This window comes from Armigeres subalbatus, chromosome 3, assembly GCF_024139115.2.
Source record: "Armigeres subalbatus isolate Guangzhou_Male chromosome 3, GZ_Asu_2, whole genome shotgun sequence".
NCBI classification, from domain to species: domain Eukaryota; kingdom Metazoa; phylum Arthropoda; class Insecta; order Diptera; family Culicidae; genus Armigeres; species Armigeres subalbatus.
In genome coordinates this window covers 20,450,895-20,469,380 of record NC_085141.1, presented here as the reverse complement: position 1 = coordinate 20,469,380, position 18,486 = coordinate 20,450,895, and the positions used below count along the sequence as shown (strand labels likewise).

Genomic DNA, 18,486 nt, shown 5'->3' with positions numbered 1-18,486 from the left:
CGGCGAGAAGGCGGAGCACGGAGCTGGTTTCGTAGTGCTCGGTAAGCAGCAGCGTCGAATCATTAGATGGAAACCGGTAAATTATAGCATCAGCGTGTTGAGAACTAAAGGGCAAATTCTACAGATTGTTCAATGCATACGCCGCAGTTAACGACAAACCCAATGATGTGAAGGATGAGTTCTATGAACGACTAGACAAGACCTACGGGGAATGCCTAAAATTCATGATCAGCGACGTAAATGCACAGGTCAGAAGGGAAGAGATGTTTCGCCCAGTCATTTGGAAAGCAAAGCATCCACACAAACACCAATGACAACGGCCTGAGGCTATTTAATTTTGCCACAGCTAGAGGAATGGCTATATCGGTAGCACCTGTTCTGCATGCACTAACATTCGAAAGCACAACTGGAAACACCCAATGGCGATACGGGGTTCTCAAATCAATCATGTTTTGGTGGACGGTTGGAAATTCATCTGACATAAATGTGAGGACCTTCTGAAGCCTAAATATCGACTCTGACCACTATCTGGCGGTATGTTAGATTCGCGTAAGCATCACCGGTTCTAGGCACGAGAGAACCATGTGGCTGAACTCGAGGGTGTTGCGAGGCAATTTACTCATAAGCTAGACGAAAGAATCGAAGGATACCCAACTGGTAAAAATTGAACGCATTATGACAACAAGTCCACGAGGTGGTCAATTCAACAGCCTGGAATTTGTAGGTAAGGTAGAATCGGCAGAGCATGTGATATTAGAGTGGGGCGTCATGGGCATTTTTTCAAATCAATGGTTTTTCGAAACCATTCTGGGCCACGAACAACTGTGCAGAATTTGGGACCGATTGGTTTCTTCCTCGCTTTCCGCATCGCGTTTGAAGTTTGTATGGGAATTAGTATGGGAGAACGTATATTTTTGCATTTCTACTACTAAAGGTTTCAGTTCATCATAAACCAATTGGCACATTGCGTTAAAGTATAACCCAAAGGATGCCGAAAAACTTTGCTAAAGAAGGCACGTTGCTGGAACGTCCACGAAAAAAGTTATAATGTTTCGAAGATTGAGTGTTCAAACCATATGCAAAAAATCGTTTATTCTGCCAGCACTGCCGAACTACGTAGACCAATAGTTTAACTGAGTGTTATTTCAAAATAATTGTTCTTATAGGGTTTTATAGCTCATGGGAGCTATCCTGAATCATTTCACAAAGAAAAAAACCGACAAGAAGGAAGATGGGTTTTGCCCTTCGATAACTATAGGTCGTCCGGTAGTGCTGGCAGAAACATTGATTTCTTGCATATGGTTTGAACAATCAATTTTCGAAACGTAATAACATTTGTTGTAGACCTTTCAGCTACGTACCTTCTTCGGCAAAGTCTTTCGGAATCTTTTAGACAACATGCTAACGTATTGAGTCACGTGATTGATGATAAATTGAAGCCGCTAATAGCAAAAATGTGAAAAAGAAAGTTTTCCCATACTGATCTCCATGTAAATTTAAAACGCGATGCGGAATGCGAGGTCGCAACCAATCGAGCCCATATTTAGCATAGTTGATTGGGGTCCCAAAACGATTCAGAAAAACCTTGATCTCACTTGATCGGACGAAGTTTGCGTTTTTCCATACAACTGTGCCCCACTCTAATGTGATATCTACATGCCCGCGATTCGATGTTGAACGCAATACCATGCTGCTTGTCGGTGACATGGATACAACCCCGGACAACCTCGTTGAGAGAATGTGCCGGGAACAGGTTTTATGGAATGCAATGAACACAGCGTCTAAACAGATTATGTCGAAACTACAGCGCTAGTGGCGTTTTGAACAAAGCCAGCAGCTGTAGCAGGGACTACTGTTATGCAGTGAACACCATTTTATTGACCGACTGAGCAGGGGTGACTGCTAGGTGGAAGGAGCACTTTAAGTTACTGTTAAATGGACAATCGGACAAAGAGGGCACACGCACAAGCAGAATCAGAGTTGAGGATGATGGACAAGCAGTGGAGCCACAGACGCATGACGAAGTGAGAAAATCTGTTCGAGAGCTGAAGAACGACAAGGCCGCTGGAAAATACGGAATCCCGGCCTAGCTTCTAGAAGTTGGGAGAGTCCGTCTTTTCTGCAAGCTTATTTGGCTGATTCGTGCGACGCTGGATGGATCCAAATCAAGCGTCAAAATATCTGGTGAGGGATCTTTTACAAATTACGTAACGCTATAGGGGGAGGGAGGGAGTCAGGCAGACCGTTGAGATCCATAAAAAAAAAACCTTCCATACAAAAAGTGTTACGAGGGGGGTAATTTGTGAAAGACCCCTTACCAGATATTATGACGCTTGATTTGGATCCATCCAGCACGAATCAGCCAAAAAAGCTTTTTGTGAGGTCTCCAGTTAGCCTTGCGAGCAAAGGCGTAGGATTGTCAATCCGGAGATGGCGAGTTTGATCCTCGGTCCGGTCTAGGATGTTTTCGGGTGGGAAAAATTCTCGATTCCCCTGGGATAGTGTATCCATTGTATTTGCCACACAAGATACATACTCTTGCAATGGCGGGCATAGAAAAAGCTTTCAAATTATAACTGAGGCAGAGCTAATAGAATACTAAGTTGAAAAGCAGGTCAAGTTCTAGTTGGAATGTAGAGCCAAAGGAGAAGAAGAATATTTTGTGAAAGAATCCTGAGATATCTGATTCTTTCGTGACGTTAGAAGGAAAAAGGCATGACGATGCGCTCCCCAATCTGCTAGTCACAATTAGGATCGTTTTGTTCACCGCATGACTTCATCGAAACTAATTTATTGGCTTTTTGCAGTGAAAATTATACCTGCCACTCAAAGCGCTATTCACCATAGCTCTGGAAGGTGCTATGCGAAGATTTTTTGTTCAAAGAAACGGAACCATCTTCAACAAGTCTTACATGCTCCTTGGTTTTGCAGATGACATCGACATCATTGGTGTAGATCGCAGAGGCTTTTAAACGGGAGACTGAAAAAATAGGACTGATCATAAACGTTGTCAAAAGGCATTAACATAAAATTTCCATAAAGAAATTACATAAAAAGTTGGGAAATTACCAATCAAGAAATCAGGATTGTGGGGAATAAAGTGAGTCTGAAAAATGCATTTGCATTTGTTGGTTACATTGATGGATAAAGTGGAACGTATTTCTTATTTCATGATAAAAATAATGAAATAAACTAAAATATTTATAAATGACATTAATTCACATCGTCAATCGTAGTTGGCATTTGAAATGCCAGCATACTAAGAAGCTAATGAGAAGAAATTTGCAATTCAATCTCAGTAGGCTGACAGGAATTCTAGATGATTCGAACGGTGAAAATAAACATCATTCAGTGTTATGTTTTTGAGGCGTGAACATGCGAATTATCCTTCGGTGTTCCGCGCTTGTTTTCGTGTGAAAAAGGCAAATCGGAAGACGTATTTGCTTGGCTACGACAATGACGTAGTCGTTGCTCCCTACAAGGTAAGGAAGGTCAGCAGTAGAAGAAAAGCTGAATGAGGCAAAAAATATGGTAAGCCTCCGACGTGAAAAATATGGCAAAAAAAATGATAAGCTATGATTGGTGAAGGGTAAAAAAAAAGGTAAACCCCAAACGAGATATGGCAAAAAATAATGGTAAGCCATGCTATACAAAAGGCAAAAAAATAATGGTAAGCCTAAGTTGGAAAAGAGAACGGCAAAAAAAAAGATAAGCCATGATATGCTAAGGGCATATAAAAAGAGAGAGAGAACGCAAGAAAATGGCAAAAAAATTAAGAAAAGTCATAAAAAAAAATTACATCGGATTTGGATTGGATATAGATTTGATTTGGATTGGATTGGATTTGGAATGGATTTGGATTGGATTTAGATTGGATTTAGATTGGATTTGGATTGGATTTGGATTGGATTTGGATTAGATTGGATTTGGATTGGATTTGGATTGGATTTGGATTGGATTTGGATTGGATTTAGATTAGATTTGGATTGGATTTGGATTGGATTTGGATTGGATTTGGATTGGATTTTGATTGGATTTGGATTGGATTTGGATTAGATTTAGATTGGATTTGGATTAGATTTAGATTGGATTTGGATTGGATTTGGATTGGATTTGGATTGGATTTGGTTTTGGATTTGGATTGGATTTGGATTGAATTTGGATTGGATTTGGATTGGATTTGGATTGGATTTGGATTAGGATTTGGATTTGGATTGGATTTGGATTGCATTTGGATTGGATTTAGATTAGATTTGGATTGGATTTGGATTAGATTTGGATTGGATTTGGATTGGATTTGGATTGGATTTGGATTGGATTTAGATTAGATTTGGATTGGATTTGGATTAGATTTGGATTGGATTTGGATTGGATTTGGATTGGATTTGGATTGGATTTGGATTGGATTTGGATTGGATTTGGATTGGATTTGGATTGGATTTGGATTGGATTTAGATTGGATTTGGATTGGATTTGGATTGGATTGGATTTGGATTGGATTTGGATTGGATTTGGATTGGATTTGGATTGGATTTGTGCGCTGATATACATCATAAGTTAAATCTATAGATTTTTGCCAATAAATATGTGTGGATTTTTAATAGTGTAGCCAAGCAAATCCGTCTTCCGATTTGCCTTTTACACACGAAAACAAGCGCGGAACACCGAAGGATAATTCGCATGGTCACGCCTCAAAAACATAACACTGAATGATCGTTTATGTTCACCGTTCGAATCATCTAGAATTCCTGTCAGCCTACTGAGATTGAATTTCAAATTTCTTCTCATTAGCTTCTTAGTATGCTGGCATTTCAAATGCCAACTACGATTGACGATGTGAATTAATGTCTATTAATGTCATTTTTAAATATTTTAGTTTATTTCATTATTTTTATCATGAAATAAGAAATACGTTCCACTTTATCCATCAATGTAACCAACAAATGCAAATGCATTTTTCAGACTCACTTTATTCCCCACAAGGATGTAACTCACTTACTCATGGATCCTGTACACCTCCGGTGGTGCAAAGGGGCGACTTGAAAGATCTCCATCCTGAGCGTTGCCCGGCTATTGCTTTAACCTGTTGCCAGGTTAGATTTCGGTCGACTTTTTTTTATTTCTTTATTGATGCTTCGCCGCCATGAGCCTCTGGGTCTGCCTCTGCTGCGATGTCCCGCTGGGTTCCGCCCCTACATAGAGTGTGGCCGACCCAGCCCCACTTCCGATCCCGAATTTCTGTTGCTGTCGGGCTCTGGTGACAACGATGATGGAGCACGTTGTTTGAGATCCAGTTGTGAGGCCACCAGGCCCGAATTATATACCGCAGGCATCTGTTAATGAACACCTGCAGCCGTTGATTGTTCTCCATTGATACACACCATGTTTCGCTAGCGTATAACAGCACAGATTTCACGTTAGAGTTGAAAATTCGTATTTTGGTGCCTTCACTTATCTTCCTGTTTTTCCAGATATTTATTAAACTCGCAAAGGTAGCCCTTGCTTTCTTGATCCGTGCGCCTATGTCGATCTTGGTACCGCCGTCTGACGCCATTTGGTTACCAAGATATTGGAAGCTTTCAGCATTCTCCACTGGTTGCCCGGCTACTGTGAAACTGGAAGGAGTTACCGTATTTACATCCAACGATTTGGTTTTGTTGACGTTGATGACTAAACCTGCCGAAGAGGAGCGCTCGGCAAGGTCGTTGAGTGCATATCAGAGCGCCGTTGCGCGAGGAGTGCAACGTCATCAGCCAATTCGAAGTCGTTTAGGAGCTCCATGGTTATAGGCTGCCATAACAGCCCGCAGTTTGGTTCACGGTCAATCGTATCTACCAGAATCTCGTCGATTACGATGAGGAACAGTAACGGTGATAGAATACATCCTTGCCTCACACCAGCTACGACCCGGATAGGGTCGGACAGGACCCCATTGTGCAGCACTCTACACGAAAAGGCCTCGTACTGCGGTTCGATGAGGCCGATGATTTTCTCAGGAACCCCCTGGCGTCTCAGGGCGCCCCACATATTCTCGTGATTGAGATGGTCGAAAGCTTTTTCGTATCAATGAATACCAAGTAAAGGGACTCTTGGAATTCGTTGACCTGCTCCATAATGATGCGGAGCGTGACAATATGGTCCACACAGGATCTTCCGGCACGGAATTCGGCATGCTGCCGCCGGAGAGTTGCATCGATCTTTTCCTGAATCCGAGCTAGGATAATTTTGCATAGAACTTTGAGAACGGTACACAGCAGCATAATGCCTCGCCAGTAAACAGTCAGGTCACCCTTTTTGGGCACCTTCACTAAAATATCTTGCATCCAGTCGACCGAGAAAGTTGCGGTGTCCCAGATATTACGAAATGAACGATGCAATAGTTGAGCGGATGTCATGGGGTCAGCTTTGAGCATCTCGGCTGATATGCGATTGAACCCTGGGAATTTATTCGATTTCATGCTTTGGATGGCTGTTTGAATCTCTAGCAGTGATGGAGCTTCGGTATTGACGCGTGTTATACGTCGGATCCTAGGCAGATCATGCCGAGGTGTTGATGGCCTGGCTGGCACTTGAAAAAGTTGTTCGAAGTGCTCGAACCAGCGTTTCAGCTGGTCAGTTGGGTCGGACAATAATTGATCATTCGCGTCTTTCACAGGCATCGTTACATTCATCTTCGCCCCGCTTAAGCATCGTGAGATATCGTAAAGGAGGCGAATGTCCCCGGTAGCGGCGGCTCTCTCTCCTTCATCGGCCAGAGAGTCTGCCCACGCTCGCGTTTTCCTTCCTTCTCAAGTGCCGCGTATCGTTGACGGGCTAAAACCTTGGCTCCTCTGGTTTTTGATCGCTCTATCGCGGCTTTGGCTTCTCTTTGCTCCTCTATCTTCCTCCAGGTCTCATCGGTGATCCATTGTTTTCTCTGGGTGCGCAGTTCGTCCAGATTGTTCTCGCTGGTGGCGATGAAGGCATTCTTGATGGCGGTCCATTGGTCTTCCACGCTGGCACCTTCCGCTATATCTTGCAGCACGCGTCTCCAGTTCTTCAACGAAGGACCGTTTTACCGTGGCATCTTCCAGTCGGCGTGTGTTGAATCGTCGTCCAACTCTTTCCTCCGGCCGATGAATCCGCGCAATGCGCAGGCGTATTTCGCCGATGAGGAGGTGATGATCAGACGCGATATCGGCACTACGTTTATTTCGTACATCAAGAAGGCTCCGTTTCCATTTTCGGCTGTTGCAGATGTGGTCGATTTGATTTTCTGTAAAGCCGTCACGGGAGATCCACGTGACCTTGTGAACCGGTCGATGAGAGAAGAGCGATCCCCCGATCACCATGTTGTTATCACCACTAAATTCTGCGAACAGCTCTCCATTTTCGCTCATATCTCCGAGACCATGGCGTCCCATAATGCGCTCATGGTTCGAGTTGTCGGATCCGATTTTCGCATTGAAGTCGCCCAAACAGATCTTGGTATCACCCATCGGAATTCTATCTACGACGACATTGAGTTGACTGTAGAAGTTCTCTTTGTCCTGCAGATCGGCAGCATCGGTTGGCGCATAACATTGGGTTATAGTAAGGTTTCGAACCCGTGTTCTAAATCTGGCAACGATTATCCTTTCATTAATAGGTTCCCACTTCATAAGCGCAGAGTGTGCCTGAGCGCTTAGTAGGAAGTCAACTCCGCGATGCCGGGGAGCGTGTTCACCTCGTAAACCATAGTATAGCAGAACTTGTCCCGACGGCGTTCTGTGTTCTCCAAAGTTTGGCCAACGGACGGACTGGCAAGTTGTGCCAATTTACCCTGCTGGGCTAGGGTTAAAACGTTCCATGCAGTGGTGCGAATTATCAATCTCAGTGACTGAAATTTGTTGAAATTGATACCATATCCTCTTCACACTCACTTCCTAAAAGTGAAAACTGAAAATGGTTAGCAGCAACAATCAAAGAAAGAGTAAACAAAAGACCTCTCTTCTCATTGCACACGCAGCCCGCAGTGACAGTCCATTCAGTTCACTCGCTGCTGCGTGAATGCGACGGCCCTATATAAATGCATGGGTGAATACTATCACTTGAAAGACAGTGACAGGAAATTTGTGCCAATTGATCATCAGCTTCAGCCCGCTGTTGGCAAACCGAGTAAGCTAATCTACTCCTGCTGTGTCTTACTGACTGAAAGACACCGTCATAGGCGAAGAGGAGCAGAGAAAAATACAAAACAAAAGAATCACACTCAGCAGGCATTGTTGATAAATTGCACCACTGGTTCCATGTTCCTATTCGTGTTCGTTGTTTCGCGCTAAGAGTCATCGCCGTAAAATCAGTCCGTATTCTTTCATTATCGGATTCTCGAACAAATTGATGTTTCGGGAACAGTAGGTTGTTGGCTCAAGGTTCCCTATCCACCGGGATGGGGCTGTCATCTTAGGTATAGCTTCCGGGGAATAGCATTTCATGCTTAGCCGCTGGATGCCAGGACAGACGCTGTTGGAGCCGCACCTCCTTGGTGAACAGGCGCTCGATAAGTCGGGTCAAATTTGTTGAAAGTCCCACCCAACACCAGGACTAGGCTAGTGCGCTTTAAGCGGCACACGGTCGCTTTGAGCAACACACGGTCGCTTTGATAAGGCCTGCTTAGGGACACATGCAGCTTTTTATAGAAGTTCAACAGAGCCCACTGTCGAACCCCACCACATCCTAGGCAGACCCCACAGGACGGACCCTCTCACTCTAGCTGATATCATAAGAACAATAGTGCCCAGGCTATACTACCAGCTAAGTACGCAACCCTTAGCTGGCGGTCAATAGTCATCGGAAGACCCGTGGAAGCGTGAGTATTGGAACTTGTGAGGACCAGAGCTATGTTAGGCGCTCCTTCCCGGATGTCAACTCACCATTTCGTAGCCCGGAAGTACATACTGACGCAGCTAATTAGCTACCGTCGAACGCAGCCAATGCATTTGACAGCCGCATTCGAGCTGCGTTTTCCATAACAATGATCCTCGCGCCATCTCCAATCGATTGCCAAACGCGGTCCCAATTTTTGACAGGAAAACGGAAAATTTGACAGTTAGCCCATATATTTTCTGTCGTTTCCGTCGCCGTTACGTTGTATTGCGTTTGGGGCTTTAGGAGGACAAAACAACTTTTTTGTTCAAAATCGAAACAGGAGTCATAATTCGGCATCAATTACATGTGTTTTCTTGGAAATAGTCAATGTTTCGAAAATGAGCGAAAATGAGGCTTTTTCTAAAACTTTTTTAGGTTTAACTTCTCCATAGATGTCGTTAAAATATGTGTTTTAAAGTCAAGTTTTTTGTGTTTAAAGTTTGGTTAGATATTGTAGATTTACTTGACCAATGGATTCGAAGGTCAGTTCACTTGCCTATTTCAAACGTTCCCTTTTCCAGCAAGGTTTGCCAAACTCAATAAATGTTGTAGATTACCTTGTTTTTTGATTCTTGTCTATCAAAACAGATGTCAAAACATCGGAAAAAGAAAGAGAAGTCCGAGGGAAACAGTAAAAAGCACGTGGCAGACTTGCCAGTTTTGACAGATTTTACTATGAAGATGGGTGTGAAGGTGAAAACGGCGATTTCAACGACCGTTCAATGAGCGACTATTTCGAACGGTCGGGTCCAATAGGAAAATCCACGTACAATATTATCACAGATAACAGATATTCGTTATTTACGTGTAATTCTGCTTGGAATCCTTCTGTAGCAGGGCTTGCTTTAAAATCTATGCAACATTTCGATGGGGCTCACTGAATGTACTTCATATAAAATCATCAAATAACGGCCAAATTACAACCACACTTATGCAACATTTAGGAGTACTGTTGAAGTAACAAATGTAATCCTTCAAGCATAAGGGAGCGTGAAAAACAAGATTTAAACATCATTTTTTACATCATAGACCAGGCCTGCCCAACCTTTTCAAGGCACGGGCCAATTTTCAGAATTAGCACCAGCTGGCGGGCCAGAAATTATTAGCATTAGCATTAGCATTGAGCATTTCGCACAAATTCGTAGGTGGTACAAGCCAAGACTATTGTATGAGAGTAGCATCACTTTTATCCGTTACCACAGATATTGATTTGGGACTAATCAATATCTCTTAGATGGAAGCAATGCACTTTCCAATAGTCGAGATCTGTCCTGGCCACGTCCTTGCGAATGCTGGGGAAGGGGAAGGATAGTTTGTTGGACACCTACTTAAGAAAGATGCAGAGAACTCTACGACCTCTCATAGGTGCCACGGGAGGTTTTGGGATTGTGTGGAAGGTTATAACAGTAGGAATAGTTTTTGGTAGAACGTGAAACACGGAAAGAACTAAGATAGAAATACAAGGTAGGAAAGGGACGAGCCTGGAATTGAATCCACGACCTCCTGCTTATAAGGCAGAAGCGGTAGCCACTAGACCACCGAGCTCGTACCAGCTGGCGGGCCAGAAATTATTCGCCAAATATTTTATCATATATTTTCAAAATAATCAATTTTTTTTTTCATTTTAGGTATATGTATTTCATAATTCACATCATTAAACGGTGTTGAGAAAATGGATATTTCGTTACTGTGTTCTTTAAAATCAGCGAATAGGCTTGAAAACTGCTGTGATGGTCTCGGATTTTATCAGCTTATTTAACAGATTTTACATGAACTGTTTTCATCAAGGTGAGGGAAATGCCCCAGTTTTCAGCAACCAACTGTGCCATCATCTTCCGTGCCAATTCCGTTCCAAAAGCTTCAATGTTGGATAATAAAAATTCGAAGTATTGGTTGATCCGTATCTTGCAGCTTGATGTTCAAGTCATTGAGATGTTTGATGATATCTGTAAGAAAAGCTAACTCAGTCGCCCATTTAGGGTCATTCAGTTCGGGCATTGCTTTTTTCTTTATTCTGTTAAAAATGCGATTTCGTTTTAAAAAGAGTAAAATCTTTCAAGTCAGGTACCTCATTTAGTCAACGTACTTTGCAACAATACAGCAAATCTCCGTATTCTGCTTTCATTTCCGGCAACATCGTTTAGAATTGATGGTGGTGGATCCCTCGCGTTGATATTGCCTTAATGACGACTGTCAGTACTTCAGGAATATTGATCGTTTTCGCACATAGATTTTCTTGGAGAATAATGCAAAGTGCAGGAATTGCTTTTTATTTCTTAGAAGTGTCACAATACCAGAGTTCGTCCCCGTCATTGCCGGTGCCGGCTCCATCAGTTGTAAGGCCACTTAAGTTTTTAAAGGAGAGTGCAAGCTTCTTCATACAGGTCATAACAGCTCCCCTCAGGCCTTTTCTCGTAGTCGTTCCACTCAGGTTCAACTCATTGGGATCAAAGCTGGCATATCCTCTGTGATTTAACAATGATCATCCCCTTATGAAGGCAGCCACATATACCATGTTTTTAATACCAGTATTGTCATCGATTGTGGGAGAGTAGAATCTGATGAAGACGAAGCAGGCGGTTTTTTACGTAACGTTGTTTTCAAACAAATCCTACTCAAGGCAAACTACTTTCCTATGGGCACCATGGGCACACGATGTCAACAATAGCAAATATGCATTCCTTCAAGTCCTCCCTAGAATAGCTCCATTCGTTTTGTAGAAATCTCGATAACAGAAAAACTATGGCCCGTATTGCACTTTCCTGCATGTTTGTCAGTGTGAAAGAGTTTGTTGCTTCGATAATCTAATATTTGAATCAATAATGAAAATTTAAATTAAACGAGCACCTTACTTTTGAAACACTTTCCAATGTTTTCTTCCTAGTTCAGTGTAGATATCGTATTCCGTAAAATGCTTGGTTTTGTAATGTCATTTTCGTTTCAGATCATATTCCTTCAACACAGCAACACTTTCCGAACAAATTAAGCAAACCGGCTTTCCTTTTTCAACGTGAAAACACGATGATCCGCCTCAACCTTTCGTTTCATGGAGTCACTCGGGTCACTCAATGCAGCCATTTCAAAATACGTGAAACATATTTTGTGTTTCAAATGCATATAAAAGAAATTACTGGAACACATTAAAAGTAAAAGACTCGATAAACAAACTTTTTTTTTAAACCAGTAATATCCACCAGTAATTAATAATAAATAATGAAAACAGAAACTTTTCGAGCCACATAGAGAAGCTTGTGGGCCGGTTATGAAGTATTTTCTGCCACGGTTCGCGGGCCACAAAAAATTGAGCCGAGGGCCGAAACCGGCCCGCGGGCCGTACGCTGGGCAGCCCTGTCATAGACGATAACAAAAATAACGTACAACTGTTTCCCTTTTAGCAAGAGCATAATCAGCACCACCCCAACCTTTGAAGCTTTCAAGTTTTTGGAACTGTTCTCTCGTCACCCGAAATGCGTGTTGCTGTTACTCAGACTTTTGCAACAAACTACCATGCGTTCGCTTTGACTTCTTTCTCTGCTCAATTCTCCCACACACCCAAACAAACCACCCACAACTCACATCGTTTTCCTGCGTGAGACCGTGGCGGCGTGTGAGAGTGAGAGCAGCCTTGCCAACTCATCTGACCTCTGTGGGTTGCGATGAAACACGGTGGGACAGCATGAGACAGCTTATCCTTTTGCGAGAGAGCACACGCGACGGCGGTGGTGGCGATATGGTGATGCATCCTTCTCCGAAGGATCATGGTCCAATTTTCCGTCCTACTGCGTTCATTCGTTGGGAGTAATCGTCCGCGGACGGACGGTCGTTGAAAGTTGACGCGCGCTGGTCGTTGGTCGGGTCTTAATAAGCAGTCCCGTATCAAGTTCAGATTTGGGTGTCGGTTGTTGGATGTTGGGGTAAAAGTGAAAAAGAGCATCTGGTGGGCTCCTAGCGAGCTTGCGAGAGAATACATCGCCTTGCTGGGGGGTGCGGGGTGCGGGGTGCTTCAGGTGGTGGTGTTGGTAGTGATTCTTAGAACCACACCATTCACAAAAATTTTTCTTCTTCAGGACAGTTCAGTGAGGAAAATGGCGCCGTTCATAGTGTTCTGATGGAGTGCTGCTTCTGATTAGTGTCCGATATAAGAAAAATTATCAATAGCCTGTTGATGTAAATTGAAATATTGTAGTGGCGTGGAGTGTTGATTGTTTCACAGTTAAGCTGTTCGTTGGGAAAATTGTATTGATTTTGTGTCGAATGAAGTTTTCGGTAGGAGTGTGTTACTTCCCTTTCGAGTGAAAAAATATCGAGATCATATCTAGTGAATTGTTGATTTATTGCTGAATTGGGAAAAAATTCGGAAGTGATTTTATATGATGCCTAATCGATGAATGATTTATGCTGACAAGTTGCTAAAGAAAGGTCTACTCATAAAATATAAAATTGAATGTGCATATTAATCAATGTCTACGTATTGACGAAGGTGCGATAGAAAGGTGAATTTGCCAAGTGAAATTCCAATAGATCATCAAAGGCGAAGTGAGACGAGTCAGTAGAAGACAAAGCTAAAGCGAGAAAGAACTCCAGAATACTTGTGCACTACACATTGGATGATTCTGCTCTGGTGAGGTGTGAGAACTACGTGCTTCGTGAGAGTCCTCTGAGCCCATCCTGAAAAGGAAAACGGATACACACCTGCAGAAAGCGCAACAGTACGTCTAGACAAAAAGTAATGTCAAAGGTATTGTTTTCAGGCTCTCTTTAGGTTTTTCGACATTATAATAATTATGGTTAGTGTGGGAATTCTGACATAAGTCGATAAAATCTCCAATATTGGATCATCCTATTTTGTCAACCAGCAAAGCAAACCCGCATTCCTGAAGTGTATACAAAGGGTAGGATATTTTAGGAAGAGCATGTTGCGTGGGTGGATATCTACTAAGTGACCAACGATGTCTATAATGTCAAAGAGGTACTGTGGGACGGAAAATTGAATATTTGATATTTGTGACAATCTGGGTATATTGAGTTTATGTTACTCATGTTGTGTGCGTATCACGCATATTACTTATTTTATGGTAAATACATAAAAAATTACCACTTTGTATTAATTTTGTTCAAAATAATATAAGGCAGTACTAATTAATCCAATGGTTTTTTTTATGGAAACAGAATTAGGGTGACGATTATGACATGTGCGAATAAAAAATTAAATCTGTTTCAGATATTGAAAAATTAAAATCTTTCGTAACTTTTGAATACACTGGCCGATCGTTATCAAATTCAATATAGTTATAAAGTAGGATTTGTCTTCTGTCAAATTCCAATATTATAACTTCCCAATTGTTTTTTTAAAATTAATTTTATTTGCTAATTACTTAATACGTGCATTCATCTCTTAGATTAGGTGTTCCGTGTTTTCTTAACACTATCATCCTAATTTGATATGTTACATTTTTAATCATTATTAATACATTTAAATTGCCTCTGGCAGTTAGGATTTTCCTCTGGTTGAATTGAACCATGTAGGAATTACAACTTCTCAATTGTATAACTTCTTATTTAATAACTGTAGTATTTAGTGCATGTAGAGCACTAAGTTGAGAGTTGGTTTCAAGCTTATTGAAATAAGCAATATATGGCAGTGCCGTAGAAAAGAAAAGGTTATTGATTTCATCACCATCGAAATTGAAATATTCCTTCTTTTTATGTTTGTCCCCTCTGTGCAATGACAACTTCGTTGAGATGAGTTATTACGTCATCGTTTTAGTTGCTATTGTCCCTGCAACCTTTGCAGCAGTCCCTCACCCACCCATTCAGTCTAGAAATCGATGAGAAAGGGAAGAGTTCACGAGTATTGGCGGTTTTTCTCCGGTTTCTCAGGCGATGGACACATTTTGTTTCCTTCAGAGTGACACCGATGTTACATTATCTTGTTGTTGCTCTCGCAATTTAATGCACATAATTGTAGGGGAAAAAACTTACGCACAGTTTATTTTAAAACCATAGTTGGCGGAGAATTTGTGTATGCAAGTTTTTACTGGAATTAAAAAAATTAGTTATTCATTTCATGACAATCATTCCGGATATCTGAGTAAGCAACTTATCAAAGCGGAAAGGGGAGTCGGTTTCCGGCCTAATGAAGCACATTTCGTGGAGCATATTCAATGCATTTAGTGAAACCTTCGAAATACCGGGACGGCATTGTATCTAATTATTAAATAAAACATGTTCTCAGCAATGCATCATCCGATGATCTGTTATGAAGTAGGGTTTTATTTTGAGAAGTGTTTAAAAAAATTTTAATCTTCATTTTTTATACAGCTGTATTAGAAGCTAAATTTTGAGAGGATTTTCTGTTTTGACTTGTCTTTACTTCTGTTTTTAATAGCAGTACTAGGAACCAACTGGCTAAGGGGGGGGGGCTGATACCAGCATTCCTCAGCTCCAACCAAGGAACCTCCGCAGGCAATATACAAAAGAAACTTAAGATTAAACACAATAAAATAAACTTTCAAAAATTTCATTGGATGGTAAAAGCTGGACGATATTAAAAAATGCATATGACATTTTTGGCTAAAATAAGTTTTTTTTATATATTCTTAATCCTTATCCAAAAATACATATTCTGGCAAAATTTTTATTTGAGAGCAGTGTTGTAAAATGTCATTTGCATTCGTTTGAATAATTTTCCCAGAACTTTTTTCAGAAGGTAGCTATCGATTCATGATGTATGACGAACTTATAGCGCTTAAATGTGCCTATAACTTTGTCTAACAAGACATTGCTTTAAATATGTTATCTGGGGCGTGGGAGGCAAAATGTCATTCAAATGACATTATGTCAAATGACACGTGACATTTTGAGGAATTTTCACTCTCCAGCCTCAGATGTTATATTTAGAGCAATGTACCCTTGGACAACTCAAGCGTTATGAGTGCATCTAAAATTATGGAATAAATTTGGCTTCGAAAGAAAGTTATGGACAAATTAGCCAAATGACATGCAGATGACATTTTACAAGCCTGTTTGAGAGTGTATAATTTTTTTTTTCGTTTGTTTGAGAAACTGCATATGTACACGCATTTTAAAGAGCAATTGTGGAGTACTGCTTGCAGTTTTTGAACTGGAAGTACCCCAGGATGCTGAGTTTTGCCAAAAACAATTGAGCCGTATCGAAGAAATCAAAAGAGTCGGTTCCAATTTGTTCAAAAACAGTTTTTCGATGTTTTCTCGGAATTTTGTAAAATGGATATATGCAGTTTCTCAAACAAATGATTCATTTATTATTATTACATTTTACAATCATCTAACGTCACAGTCTACATGATTCATTAAAGCTAACAATTATTATTATTATTATTATAGGGGGGTTTCGTGTCATAGTTGGTCACACGTTCGCCTTATAAGCGGATGGTCATGGATTCGATTCCCAACCTCTGACCCTTCGTCATGTTTTTCCCAAAAAGTGTCGCCTCGGCCACGTCATTCCGATCCCTAAAGCTTGTTTTTTCACCCGCGACGTCGTTGACCTCGTGTTTATCTAAAGTCGTCGAGAGGTTGATTAATCGTAGGTTGCGAAAAAAACATGAAGCTGATTGATTTGGCTTTCACCAAAACGTCTTCCGCCTAGGCTTTGGGACCAACTCGTACTCTGCTGGGTAAGCAAATGTACTCAAAATGCAGCGGTTGATGTGGTCCATCGGTGTGCCTCGTCGGTCGGCTTCACCATGTCGGCCAGAAAAAGTTGATGGACAGCCGATTCCTAACCGGAAGCTTATAAAGGTCCTCGATGTCTCCATTGATCGAGGACCAGGTTCCGTAATTTTCGTATCAATGAGACGAAATCAAGCGATTTTCGGAACGAACGAAAATACTCTTCTTAGTTTGTCGTGAAAAACATCTTTCACTCACACCTTTTTTCTCTAGAAGAAACCTGGAAGGTACCCGATAATTGTGTCTACGTGATGAAATTCTTTTTTCCTTTTCATCACTTTTAGATCTCACTCACTTTTCGCGAGAATATCGGGAACCAATTATAAAAATTCTATGACCGGAACTGGATTCGAACCTAGAATATCATCAAAAATGACAATACAAGATAAAATTTACAAAACGACTTATCAGCGTTTGTAAACAAAGATTCAAACGACGATTTGACGAATCTGATAGCTCTCCCACGCAAACCAACACCATCAATAGGTAGTTAAAGGTTTCCGCTACCTGAATTTTTATAATTGGTTCCCGATATTCTCGCGAAAAGTGTCCATTATAGGAATATTTTGAGGGGTCCATAATAGCGAAGAAGAACGTCCCGAAACGGGACATGAAATTCAAATGAAGTGTCGACTACAGGGAAGTAATTTCCTATTATGGACCCCCAGGGGATCTACTATAGAATTCTGTTAGACTTTAAAATGTTAATTTCAACGAATAACGTCGTGTATTTGGATGTTTTATGTATGTATCGTGAAGAGGAGATGCAGAGCGGTACAAATACCGTATTTTTCCCCTGATGAAGACACCATCCCCGTGTCGAAACGTCGGATAAATATACATCTTGTTTCAATAATTCAAGACTTCGTAGCCGTCCTTAAAATAGAAATTATATAGAAGAAGATAGAAGAAGAAGAAGATTATAGTGGACACAGCAAGTGTCAAGAGGGGTGATTCAAAACATTATGAAATTGTCGCGTAAAAAGCTGAATAGACTATATCAAACCAGAAAGTTGATGTTTTACTCGTTTTCTCATTTCTATCGAGCTATCACCAAAAAGATTAGCCTTTATGGAACAAACAACCTAACTCCTGTGTGCAGTGGATGTGGTGGTATTGACATTTTTGTTGCCATTCTATCACTGCTCAACTAAACTATCTTAGAAACATCATAAGCCTTGTCTTATGAAGCGTGAATAAATAACCCAAATTCATTTTCATTGCGTCTCTTATGATAATTATTTGCCTGTTATGGAATTCATTTTTGTATCTTATGAAGTTCATAGGAGTTATTTGTAGAAAAAATAAAACATAAGAGTTTTCTTATGATTTTCATCACCACTCTTGATGTGAAAAACTCATAAGACAAATCTTATGAAATGAGAAGTCAACATGGCGGACCTATAGGTGAGGTCTAAAAATGATGAAAAGAAAAAAGAATTTCATCAATTAGGCCAAATTTTTGTTTACCTTGCAGGTTTTTTTTTCTAGAGAAAAGAGGTGTGAGTGATGTTTTTACCACAAACTAAGAAAAAGGATTCTCGTTCGTCCCGAAAATCGCTTGATTTTGTCGCATCGATCGATGAATATTCTTGTTTATAGAAACAAACATAATTTGAGTTATAAATAATTGAAGTTTATATCATAAAAACAATAATATTCAGGATAAGTTCAAATGACCTATGTTCTATAAATGCAACAATCATTTTTATTATTTCAATGGATCTAAATTTCTGTCCGTGATGGATAGACTAACGCAAAATGAACTCCCCCAAGAAATTATGACGTTTGAGCGGGTCGCATAATGAACGCTAAATGAACTTTTGTTCGAGAAGACGACCCGCTCAAATGCCAAAATCCATCGGGTGAGTGAATTTGATGAACTCC

General features: G+C 40.9%; 2 protein-coding genes across 2 annotated transcripts in view; one reads left to right on the top strand and one right to left on the bottom strand.

Moving 5' to 3' along the window:
- LOC134225222 (AP-1 complex subunit beta-1) overlaps nucleotides 1-18,486 on the bottom strand; it is a 292,898-nt gene that overhangs the window by 34,782 nt on the left and 239,630 nt on the right. The window lies entirely within an intron of this gene.
- The window catches only part of LOC134221155 (cationic amino acid transporter 3), a 160,931-nt gene continuing 155,138 nt past the window's right edge, over nucleotides 12,694-18,486 (top strand). Inside the window, exons 1-2 of the mRNA XM_062700346.1 lie at nucleotides 12,694-12,800; nucleotides 12,954-13,624. The gene's annotated coding sequence lies outside the window, so the exon portion shown is untranslated. The remainder of the gene's footprint in view (nucleotides 12,801-12,953; nucleotides 13,625-18,486) is intronic.